The 12,289-nt window shown below is 42.0% G+C and overlaps 1 long non-coding RNA gene across 1 annotated transcript in view; it reads left to right on the top strand.

Moving 5' to 3' along the window:
* Positions 1 to 10,032, top strand: part of LOC140916581 (uncharacterized) — a 109,100-nt gene extending 99,068 nt beyond the window's left edge. Inside the window, exon 3 of the long non-coding RNA XR_012160558.1 lies at positions 9,551 to 10,032. This is a non-coding gene — a long non-coding RNA (uncharacterized LOC140916581). The remainder of the gene's footprint in view (positions 1 to 9,550) is intronic.
* The last annotated feature ends 2,257 nt before the right edge of the window (positions 10,033 to 12,289 follow it).

Raw genomic sequence — 12,289 nt, 5'->3', positions numbered from 1 at the left:
ACAGAATCTCCTGAGCTGCCGCAGGGTTATCCACCTGTTGGAGGATAGCCTCCTGCAATCTGTTGGTAAAATCCATAAAGGACTCTGATGCACCCTGACAGATACCGGCAAAGCTTTTGGTAGGCTTGCCTGAATCCGGGACCTTCCGGAAAGCATGCTGGGCGCAGGCAGAAATAATGGGGAAGACAGCCTGCTGGAGTTGAGACTGCATCAGAACGGTAGCAAACGGGCCCTCCCCTGCTAACTGCTCATAAGTGACACCTTGCGCTATATATACCTGGGCTTGGCGTTCCACCATCTGCCGATACTCACTAAGCCAAATAACATACTGACTGGGCGTCAGCATCATGCGCAACAGCGCCTTCCAATCTTCAGGGACCAGGGTGTACCCAGTACCTAGCCCTTCAAGGAGACCACGTATATACGTGCTAGTGAGGCCGAACTCGCGAATCGCTTTCTTTACCTCTCTGATCACCGAGTAAGGCAAACTGACCCAGTTTGCAAGCTGGTTGCCCTGGCCATCATCCTGCCAGGTCACCAGGCAAACTGAGACCAGATCAGCTAATTCCTCTGCTGTAAGATCTGGGCGAGTCTTCGCTGCGTGAACCATTTGTTGCACCAGCGAAAGCCCCTGAGCAGACGTGGATGACCCCCTGGGGGGCCCCGGAGCATGGGGCCCCACGGGGGGACGGTGACCACTCACCGGCTCCAGAGGAGAAGACAAACGAGGCGGTAGTAATTGTGGCACTGGGGGCGAAGCAGGGGGAGGGATGGCTGCAGGAGCGGACGGGGGTGGCGAGATCGGCAGGCCCTCTATTGGCGCGAGGGAGGACCTTTGTATCGCTTCGCAGCAGAGGTGCCAGGCATGTAAAGCCTGTACGGGCGCCCAAGGCTCTTTGTGCAATGTCTGGCCCAACCGCTCCCAGTCCGCTAGCTTAAGGGTTCCGGCTTCAGGGTACCACAGGTCATTGGGCACTCACCTCCTGTAGCAGGAGAGTGAGTTCTCGAGTGGGGCAGTCATGCTGAGCCTTACGCAGCAAATATTGTAGCTCACTGCGGTGTTGCACTTGCAAAGCAGAGAGGGAGCTTCCCATACTTACCACAACGAAAAATACTCACCGGGATCCGCGAAGCGGATGAGTGACGCGTCTGAAACCCTTGCCGGGCGAGGTGAGTGCTGAGGGCCCCATGTTTGGGAGCCAGTTGTTGCGGTCCAAATACAAGACAGAACAAGGCTTTAAGCAAGCAAGCAGGCTGGTCTGCCTTGTCAGCTTTCCACCCTCTCTTTTATTCTCTCTCTCCTCCTGCGCATTACATACTCTAACAGATAAAAGGAAAACACTGGCTTTGTTTAATATTCTTATTTACCAATTTCTATCTACCGCATTCCTTGCTCTCGGGCCTTGAGCCCAGTCCTGGGAGGCTTCCCACGGTTCATGTCATCTGGGCGAGTTTCTAAAGTTCATGCCCTTGAGAGGAGTCGTGTGTGCACTGCTCCTACACAACACTCAGGGTGTGCCCTGAATGTTCCCAAGCGCATGAACCCTGCATGAATCCTTCACCTGGTTGAGAACCACTGATCTAGACCGTCCCCGATGGGTGTTTGACAATGTTACGTGCTGCAAAGTAATGCACACTGGGAAAAATAATCCCACCTATACATACAAAATGCTTGGGTCTAAATTAGCTGTTATCACTCAAGTTGTTGTGGGTAGTTCTCTCTGTGTGCAGCAGCAGTCAAAAAAGCTGACAATGTTAGGAACAGTTAGGAAAGATATAGATAATAAAACAGAAAATACTGCTATATAAATCCATGGTGCTTCCACACCCTGAACACTGCAGTTTTGTTCATCCCATCTCAAAATATATATTAGAATTGGAAAATGTACAGAAAAGACAACAGAATGATTAGTGGTATGGAACAGCTTCCATATGAAAGAGGTTAAAGACTGGGACTGTTCAGCTTAGAAGAGAAACTTGTAAGGGGGAGAGGGGGGATATGATAAAGGCCAATAAAATCAAAATGGTGTGGAGAAAGCAAATAGGGAAGTGTTATTTACCCCTTCACTTAACACAAGGACTAGTGGTCACCTGAAGAAATTAATAGGCAGTCGGTTTAAAACAAACAAAGAAGTACTTCATGCAACAGTTAACCTGTGGAACTCATTGCTATGAGATATTGTGAAGGCCAAATGTATAACTGAGTTCAAAAAAGGATTGGATAAATGCATGGAGGATAGCTGTGGCTTTACCCAGTGTACAATCTGGACTGAACAGCTGTGTCCCCGCAATTCTCCAAACTGAGGTGCATTTTACGCTGCTTTTCTATGAGAGCTACCACTCTTATTCTGCTCAAACACAGCCTACAGCATATAAATTACTCCTGGTTATATTGTATGAGTTCTATAGCCAGCCACCCTTAGATTACACTGCAGAGCAACACCAGCAAATTCCTAGTCCCAGACTTTCCTCTAGAAATGTATGTCTTGTACTGCCAAGTGCTCTCCTGGACAAGCTCATAAAAAGTCCATTTTATTAATAGAAAATTATATGCACAAGTCCAGTTATCCCAAATGAATTTCCCAAAAATTTCAATCCAAACACACTGGTTTAGATAAAAAAAGTTTATTAAGTACAAAAGATAGATTTTTAAGTGATTACGAGGAATGAGACATAAATTGGGATTAGTTACAAGAAAACAGAAGTAAAAAGCAATACCTAACTTTACAAGCTAAGCAAATTCAAAGCAAAGGTCTCTCTTACCATGTGTTTCAGCAGTCTTACTGGCTGAATCTCCTTCAGTCAGGATCATTCCCTCAGTCCAATGCTGTTTCTTTTGTTCAAGTGTTGTGGATGCTGTGGATAGGGAGAAAGAAAGAAATAATTTGAGGCATCTGCTCTGCCTTCTTATAGCTCTTTGTCTTATTTGAGAATCATTTCCACCGGAAGTTCAGGAAACAGTCTGTGTGAATGGGAACCCCCAACTGTTCCTTTTTCAAGATGTAGATTTTTCAGCCACATCCTCTTTCCTGCCAAAGAATGGCCACTTAACACCTGGCTGAGGCATCAGCTAGCCTTTTGTGCCTTGGGAACTGGTTCATGGCTGCTCCCCCAGACTTGGAACATGTCTTTAATAGCACACAGTAGAATCTTATAAATTTACATACAATGTTGTCACACATATTTTACCAGGACAACAATGATCAGTAAGTTATGCGTTTTCAAATGATACCTTATGAGGCATATTTTGTACAAGCTTTATCATAGTTCTATAAAACAGGTGAACATAAGGGTCCAGACTGTCACAAGGTCTATCAATGGCTATTAGCCAAAATGGTTAGGTATGCAACCCCATGCTCTGGGCATCCCTAACCCTCCAATTTCCAGAATCTGGGACCAGATGACAGAGGATAGATTACTCAAAATCGCCCTGTTCTCTTCAGTCCTTCTAAATCATTTGGCACTGGCCACTGCCGGAAGACAGGACACTGGGACAGAGGTGGACTATTGGTCTGACCCAGTATGTTCTTATGCAAGATTGTTGAAAAAGCAGTCAATTACCAGCTTCTGCTCCCTTCATCTTAGTTTGTGGGATGAGAGGATGACTTTGCTTCCCCTGGTTGTTTTGCACAGACTGGGAGATAGACTTGTGGGGACCCCGCACTACAGGTTATGTTTTATTTTATGACTAATCGTCTGCACACATACCACTTTTTTTGTAATCACAGTATAATTTATTTCATGTTACTAATGAAAGTCTGTACAAGCTTACATTGCAGCTTTTAGGTCTGAAATTGAGTGACTAATTGAGTGACTCAATTTCAGACCTAAAAGTGGCAATACTACAATAAAAAAAACTTCAAAAACAGACTCCAATGAGAAACTGCAGAATTGGCATTAATTTGCAACACCATTAAATTAGGCTTGAATAAAGACTGGGAGTGGATGGGTCATTACACAAAGTAAAAACTATTTCCCCGTGCTAATTTTTTTCCACTACTGTTACTCACACCTTCTTGTCAACTGTTTGAAATGGACCATCCTGATCACTACAAAAGGTTTTTTTTTAACTCCTGCTGATAATAGCCCACTTTAATTGATTGGTCTCATTACAGTTGGTATGGCAACACCCATTTTTTCATGTTCTCTGAGTGTATATATCTTCCTACTGTATTTTCCACTGCATGCATCCGATGAAGTGGGTTTTAGCCCACGAAAGCTTATGCCCAAATAAATTTGTTAGTTTGTAAGGTGCCACAAGTACTCCTCTTTTTTTTTTTTTTTTTGCTGATACAGATTAACACGGCTACCACTCTATAGCTAAGTTGAGTCATGCTTTGCTCATTAGCCTCTTGATCTTGCTATCCATACTTCAGGCAGTTGTCTTGCAATAGTCATATGCATGTTGACCTGTTTTGCAGAATGGAATCTGAAACTTCTTTTCTCCTTTTACTCTGGTTCTGCTGTTATTCTCGGTGACACTTGAAATACATTTTAAAATTACTGAAGTGGTCTCAGGTCACCATACAGGTGCACAAATTAGCTTTATTTTAAGTGACTGTCAATAGAAATACCAGAAGTCAAGTATTGGGGAGATAAGTATTGGTGTCATGATAAGAGCAAAGTATATAATTTCCATTGTACTTTGTTACAGCTGTTCTATATCAGCGCAAACAAAGCAGTCTTGTGCACTTAATGCAACAAATTAATCACCTGCTAGTTTAGATAATATATCAAGTACCTGAATTAAATGAGCTACTTAGAAAATGAAGGCATTGTGTGTTGATGCAGGATATTTAGCCACACTTCTGCTATTATATAGCTGACATTGGAAGTGAAGGGTATTCAGTATTTGTGCTGTGGAAATCTTTTGTATTCTAGTACATTCTTTCATTCTGTGAAGATGCTGTAGCACTAAATGTACATGTATAAAATCAGTAGCTCCAGGATATGGAGAATGTAACCACAAAGGTATACTTTCTAACATTCAGTTCTTGCTGTATCATAGAATCATAAAGATTAGGGTTGGAAGAGACCTCAGGAGGTCATCTAGTCCAACCCCTGCTCAAAGCAGGACCAACCCCAACTAAATCATCCCAGCCAGGGCTTTGTCAAGCCGGGCCTTAAAAACCTCTAAGGATGGAGATTCCATCACCTCCCTAGGTAACCCATTGCAGTGCTTCACCACCGTCCTAGTGAAATAGTGTTTCCTAATATCCAACCTAGATCTCCCCCACTGCAACTGAGACCATTGCTCCTTATTCTGTCATCTGCCACCGCTGAGAACAGCCAAGCTCCATCCTCTTTTGAACCCCACTTCAGGTAGTTGAGGGCTGCTATCAAATCCCCCCTCACTCTTCCCTTCTACAGATTAAACAAACCCAGTTCCCTCAGCCTCTCCTCATAAGTCATGTGCCCCTGCCCCCTGACAATTTTTGTTGCCCTCTGCTGGACTCCCTCCAATTTGTCCACATCCTTTCTGTAGTGGAGGGCCCAAAACTGGACGCAGTACCCCAGATCTGGCCTCACCAGTACCAGTGCCAAATAGAGGGGAATAATCACTTCCCTCGATCTGCTGGCAATGCTCCTACTAATGCAGCCCAATATGCCGTTAGCCTTCTTGGCAACAAGGGCACACTGTTGACTCATATCCAGCTTCTGGTCCACTGTAATCCCCAGGTCCTTTTCTGCAGAACTACTGCTTAGCCAGTCGGTCCCCAGCCTGTAACGGTGCATGGGATTCTTCCGTCCTAAGTGCAAGACTCTGCACTTGTCCTTGTTGAACCTCATCAGATTTCTTTTGGCCCAATCCTCCAATTTCTCTAGGTTACTCTGGATCCTATCTACCTCTCCCCACAGCTTAGTGTCATCCTCAAACTTGCTGAGCGTGCAATCCATCCCAATATCCAGATCATTAATGAAGATGTTGAACAAAACCGGCCCCAGGACCGACTCCTGGGGCACTCCACTTGATACAGGCTGCCAACTGGATATCAAGCCATTGATCACTTCCCTTTGAACCTGACGATCTAGCCAGCTTTCTATCCACCCTACAGTCCATTCATCCAATCCAAACTTTTTTTAACTTGCTGACAAGAATACTGTGGGAGACAGTATCAAAAGTTTTGCTAAAGTCAAGATATATCATCCACCACTTTCCCCATATCCACAGAGCCAGTTCTCTCATCTTAGAAGGCAATCAGGTTAGTCAGGCATGACTTGCCCTTAGTGAATCCATGCTGACTGTTCCTGATCACCTTCCTCTCCTCCAGTGCTTCAGAATGGGTTCCTTGAGGACCTGTGCAATGATTTTTCCAGGGACTGAGGTGAGGCTAACAGGTCTGTAGTTCTCTGGATTCTCCCCATCAGGGAAAGGGAAAATATTGTAAAAATAAAGTACTTGATTCTTTACAGGCTTAGTGCCTGATCCAAGCCTATTGAGCTCAATTAAAAAGAAGATTTTCATTGAGTTTAGAGGGCTTTGAATTAGGCCCTTTGTTTAGTCTAGTCACCTGAGACATGAGTGATTATTAATATGCACACTTAAAAATAAACTAGTGTTTCATAACATATTGTAATTTGAGTATGATGCTAAACTTTGCTCTCCAATTTTTAGCCCATACATCTGTTAAAGCAAGCTCTCCTCTGCAAACTATAATGAGGGATATATCCCTCATCCTTCATGCCAAACCTCTGTAACCAGCATCTGACTGTGCTCTCTGCGTCTGTTATGATTCTTATCTTTGTATATTCTGTACTTGCCAGCCTAGTGCGCAGGGCTTTGAACTAGGTTCAGAGGGGGCAGTTAGAGGCAGGTGATAAAAGCTGAAGAAAATCTAAGATGTAAAGGAATTCAGGACAGCTGGCAGTTTCTCAAGGAGACAATATTAAAGGTCTTCTATTGCAATGCAAAGGAAGTATAGGAAGAATAGTAAGAGGCCAATATGGCTCAATCGTGCACTCTAATGAACTGAAAATCAAAAAAGGAATCCTATAAAAAGTGGAGAAACAAATTGCTAAGGAGGAGTACAGAAGAATAGCACAAGCATATAGGAAAAAAATCAGAAAGGCTAAGGCACAAAATGAGTTACACCTAGCAAGGGACATAGAAGGCAATAAGAAGAGGTTCTTTAAATACATTAGGAGCAAGAGAAAGATGAAGGAAAGTGTAGGTCTTCTACTTAGCAGGGAAGAAGAGCTATTAACTGATGACATCAAGGAGGCTGAGGGATGTAACACTTATTTTGTTCTGTCTTCACTAAAAAGGTTAATGGTGGCCAGATAATTTTCACAATTAATATTAACAAAAAGGGAAGGAATTGCAAACCAAAATAAGGGGGAAAAAACAGGTTATAGAATATCTAGATAAGATAGACGTATTCAAGTAGTATAGCCTGATATTCATCCTTGGGTATTTACTTCAGTTAGTTCTTTAATCTTGGAACCATTAGCAATTAAGGCTTTTGATAGTCTCACATGACATTCTCCTAAGCAAAGTAGGGAAATGTAGTCAAGATGAAATTACTATAAGGTGAGTGCACAACTAACGGAAGGGCTGTACTCAAAGAATAGTTACCAATGGTTCGCTATCATAACCTCCCAGTTTATCTAGAGGGGTTCTGCACAGGTCAGTCCTAGGTCCTGATACTGGTACTAGTCAATATTTTCATTAATGATTTTGATAATTTAGTGGAGAATATGCTTATAAATTTGCTGATGACACTAAGCTGAGAGGGGTTGCAAGGATTTTGGAGGATAGGATTACAATTCAAAACAAACTTGGCATTGGAGAACGGATCTGAAATCAACAAGATGCATTTCCATAAAGACAAGTGCAAAGTACTACATTTATGAAGAAAAAATTGAATGAACAGCTATTAAATGGGGAATGACTTGATATGTGGTAGTACTGCTAAAAAGGATCTGTGGGTTATAGTGGATCACAAATTGAATGAGTCGTCAGTGTGATGCAGTTACAAAAGTGGCTAATGTCATTCTGGGGTGTACTAACAGTACTGTTGTATATAAGACACAGGAGGTAATTGTTCTGTTCGGCACTGGTGAGGCCTCAGGTGGATTACCGGGTCTAATTCTGAGTACCACATTTTAGGAAAGATGTGGACATGCTGGAGAGAGTCCAGAGGACAGCAACAAAAATGATAAAAAGCTTAGAAAACCTGACCTATGAGGCAAGGTAAAGAAACTGGGCATGTTTAGTTTTGAGAAAAGAAGACAGGGACCTGATAAGTCTTCAAATATGTGAAGAGGTGTTATAAAGAGGACAGTGATCAATTGTTCTCCATGTCCACTGAAGGTAGGAAAAAGAAGTAATGGGTTTAATCTGCAGCAAGAGAGATTTAGATTAGCTATTAAGAAAAACTTTCTGACTAAAAGGGTAGGTAAGCTCAAAAATAGTTTTCCAAGGAAAGTTGTGGAATCCCCATAACTGGAGGTTTTAAAAACAGGTTGGACAAACACCGTCAGGGGTGGTCTAGATTTACTTGATCCTGCTTCAGTACAGATGGCTGGACTTAATGACTTCTCAGGGTCCCTGTCAGCCCTACATTTCTGTGATTCTGTGATATTTAGTAAATTGGCAGTAATATGATTCACAAAGCCACAAATGCTTTATGATAACAGCAGTAGTTACTACACCTTGAATACTTAAACACAATATGGCTGATTATGGAAACATTAACTTCAGGACGTGTTGCACGTTACCAGTTCCTGACAGTAAAAATGCTTACTTCTGATTTTTTCCTTGCTTTTTAAAATAAATTAGTCATGGAAATTGTTGTCTTGCAATTAGTGTCGTTAACATGTGAAAACACATCATTAGAATGTGCAATTTTGACACTTAACCAATGTAATTATGGTGTGAAATAATGTATCTTATAATTTGCTATATTAGAAGATACAAAATATAATAGATCTGCTTGGTTAAAACCTGGATATCTTATCCAGTTTTTAATATACACTTGTTTAAAATTGCAGTAGCAAGGCAGCTAGCTACACGACTGATTATAACAGGTTCTGAGAATTCAATCTCTTGATCTGTGGCATGGGAAGTAGTATTCCTCCCTTAATACTGCCTGTGAATTTTGTTGTTAATAAGAAGTGGATGTAATGGACTTGGAAGAAAGTCCTACCATATCTTCTTAGGTGAAAGTAGATGACAGACCTCAGCTAACCCTTCTCTACGCTCAGGGGCAAGCACTGGTGCAACTACACCAATTAATGGTTATCAGTTCCTGAATTAGGGCTATTTGTGACTAAAGACAAAACCTAGGCACTGGCTCTCTCATGCTCTATGCACTCTCAGATCCAGTTACTGATACCTTCCGTGCAGCACCAAGAGTGCTTGGTTGCATGAAAAAGTAATTTTTGGACCATATTAAGGAAACAGAATGAAAACAAATTTACGGTGAGGTGAAGGCTGCTTGTATTTTTTCCTCCATTTTGGATCAATTTATTTACTTCCTCCCCCTGGATGATTTGTAAGCCTTTACATTTATTAACATTGATTCTTCCACTGTTCTACCCTCTCCAGGGTTCTGTCCTCTTCTATCTTTGGTGTACCTCCAGTTCTGGTGTGAATATGGGTTGAATTTACATCAAAGACACTGTTGGCAAAAAAATAGCCATGAAGCAGCTGCACAACCTATGGAGAGAGGCTTGCCTTCTTTGAGAAGAGTGGTCAAAATTACCTGTGAGAAAACAAACCTGGACTAAGCTACAACTAGTAGGAAACGTCACTTTAGTGATATATACTATTATAATGTGCCAGTCCAATTCCATTGCCCCTTTACAAGTGATTTCCTGTGGCTCACAGTTTAAGAGCCAATAATGTGTGGACAGAATTAGATGTCCAAGTTGTTTCACTTGAAAAAAGCCAAATGTATTGTCTCTGAAATTTAGTATTAAAAGTGTACTATCCTGTGTGATTTTTGTTGTTGCCCAGTTTAATTTTTAAGCAGTTTTTACAGGTAACCTATCTAGGTTATTAAGAAAATGCCAGCAATTTTTGGCCAGAGGAATAATGGTATAATATAGTATTCTGTAATAAAAATGTTCTCAATTTGCATTGAATTTTTAAAAGGGCTTTGTATAGAATGTTCAACAGACCATGCACTGTACTTCTTGAAGACCATACAGTGTGTAATGCTATAATATATGTAAATCCTCCTTCCTGAGCTACCTTTAAGGAGGTTCACCTTGAGTACAAAATGTTAATGAACAGATAAACAGCATACTACTGTGCATGCTAGACTCAGTGTTCAGGATTTTTTTTGCTCTTCACAGCAAGGAGCAAGCCACAGTAACCTCTCTAATGATTAGCATAATCATAAAGACCTTGTTTAAAATTTCACTTTGAATAAGTGTACTGGACTCTTTTTCCCCTTTGAAGACATTGCCTAAAAAGTTCTGTCCTATATGTCATTATAAATTGTTCCTGATCTAAATTTGTTTGAAAATAAACGACAGTCTTATGTACTAAGAGTAGGGGCATTGAGAGTTTAACAATTGAATCAGTAAACATGCATATGCTATTAGAATGCTCCACATTGTGTTTCTTCTCAGCGCACCTTTCTAACCAAATGGTATTGAAGAGTTCACTGTTGGGGTGCAGATAAAAATTATGCTTCTTGGAATAAAATTCACCTGGTCTGTGAAGCATTCCAGTTACAATGGCCACCTTGTCCACTGAATTACACCCACTTGTGCCTTTGCATTGTGAACCCCCCTTTTTATGTTAATGTTTTTTCCTTTTGTTTCTTGTATCAATTACAGAAGCTCAGATACTCTTACAGTACTGTCAGAGTGATGCAAATCTGGAGAATTGATTTCACATGTAGACACAATTGGGCTGCAAACTGACTTTCTTCACTTCACATATACTGTAAATTAAGTGAGAATGTTGAAAGCTCTATTCCAAATAATAAAAGCTAAATCTCTCATCTTGATGAGCTGCCTAAAATACCAATCTATAGACCAGTGGTTATATTTTTGTTTCTTCACCTTGATAACCATACGTGAAGGCTGAGATAGTGTCACAATTATGGAGGATTCCCGAATGCATTATTCTGCTGATACTCAATTCCTGAATTCCCAAGCAGAAAAGGCTAATGGATAAATTTTAATCTTGAATACAATAGTGATACAGGAAAGCATCCTGTGATGGAATGTATACCCCCTGCTGGCAGAGTTCACTGGAGCTAGAGAGCAATTTAGTGCAGTCTGTTGCACCTGGAGGGCAAGCCAGGCCCAATTTAGGTTGAGGCCCAGCTGGGAGGAGCCGAGTGATTAATAAAAGAAGGACTTCAGGGGAGTAGAATGGAGGTAGGAAGTCCAGGGAGAGAAAGTGAGTAGGCTTTGGAATCCTCCCCTCAGAAGGAAGTTCTGGCAAGAGAATGGGGGACGAGGGAAGGACAGGAGTGGAGTGAACTCCTGTGGTAAGCCTTGACATAAGACTGGACATCAGGGAAGCACCCCAGGACAGACAGACATCACAAAAGAACCTAAGGAGAGACAAATAAGGGAAAAAGCTGTGGAAGGCCTTGCTCTGTTGAAGAGCAAGAGAAAACTCTGGATAGCTTGGGAAGGTGTGAAAAGCCTTAGAAAACCCTGGAAGAGGCTGGTGAAAAGGGACTACGGACAGGGTGAGGAAGGAATTAGTTCGGGGGAGAGCAAGGAGTCTGAGGGAGCAGACCATCACGGCTTGCTACAGGATCCCTGGACTGGGATCTAGAGAAGACAGAGGGTCTGGGTTCCCCTACTAGCCACCAAAGAAGGTGGTGTGAAAGCCTATAGATATAAGGGATGTAATGATCATTGAGCCCAGGTTTGGGACAAAGACCTGGCAGTAGGTGGTTGGATTATGGTTTGGTGGGAGTATCTGTTACCCTGGAAGTGGGGCAGGAACTAAAAGTGATCTGACCAGAAAGCTGAGTCGTGAGAAGCAGAGTCAGAGAAGCTGTCAGCATGGGACACCAGAGGAGGAGAGCCTGCTATGCCATGCCCAACATGAGAGGGTGTTCCAACTGGTAAGTCACTTTTCTACACATCCCTATTGAGGATAGCTCTTAAGCATGGGTTTAAGTTGCACTGAAGTCATTTGCACTTAAGCACATGCTTAAAGTTAAGCATGGGCATAATGCTGTCCTGAATCAGGGCCTAAATCCAAAGAACACCATTGAGGTCCATGAAGTTGGTATGGACTTTACACCAGTAAAATTGAGATTAGAATCCAGAATCCAGCTCTGTCTCTTTTGTTTATTTTTTATAAATA

The sequence above is a fragment of the Lepidochelys kempii genome, chromosome 8 (assembly GCF_965140285.1).
Source record: "Lepidochelys kempii isolate rLepKem1 chromosome 8, rLepKem1.hap1, whole genome shotgun sequence".
Taxonomy (NCBI): Eukaryota; Metazoa; Chordata; order Testudines; family Cheloniidae; genus Lepidochelys; species Lepidochelys kempii.
Note: the sequence above shows the minus strand (reverse complement) of the source record. Positions and strands in the feature narration are given on the sequence as shown.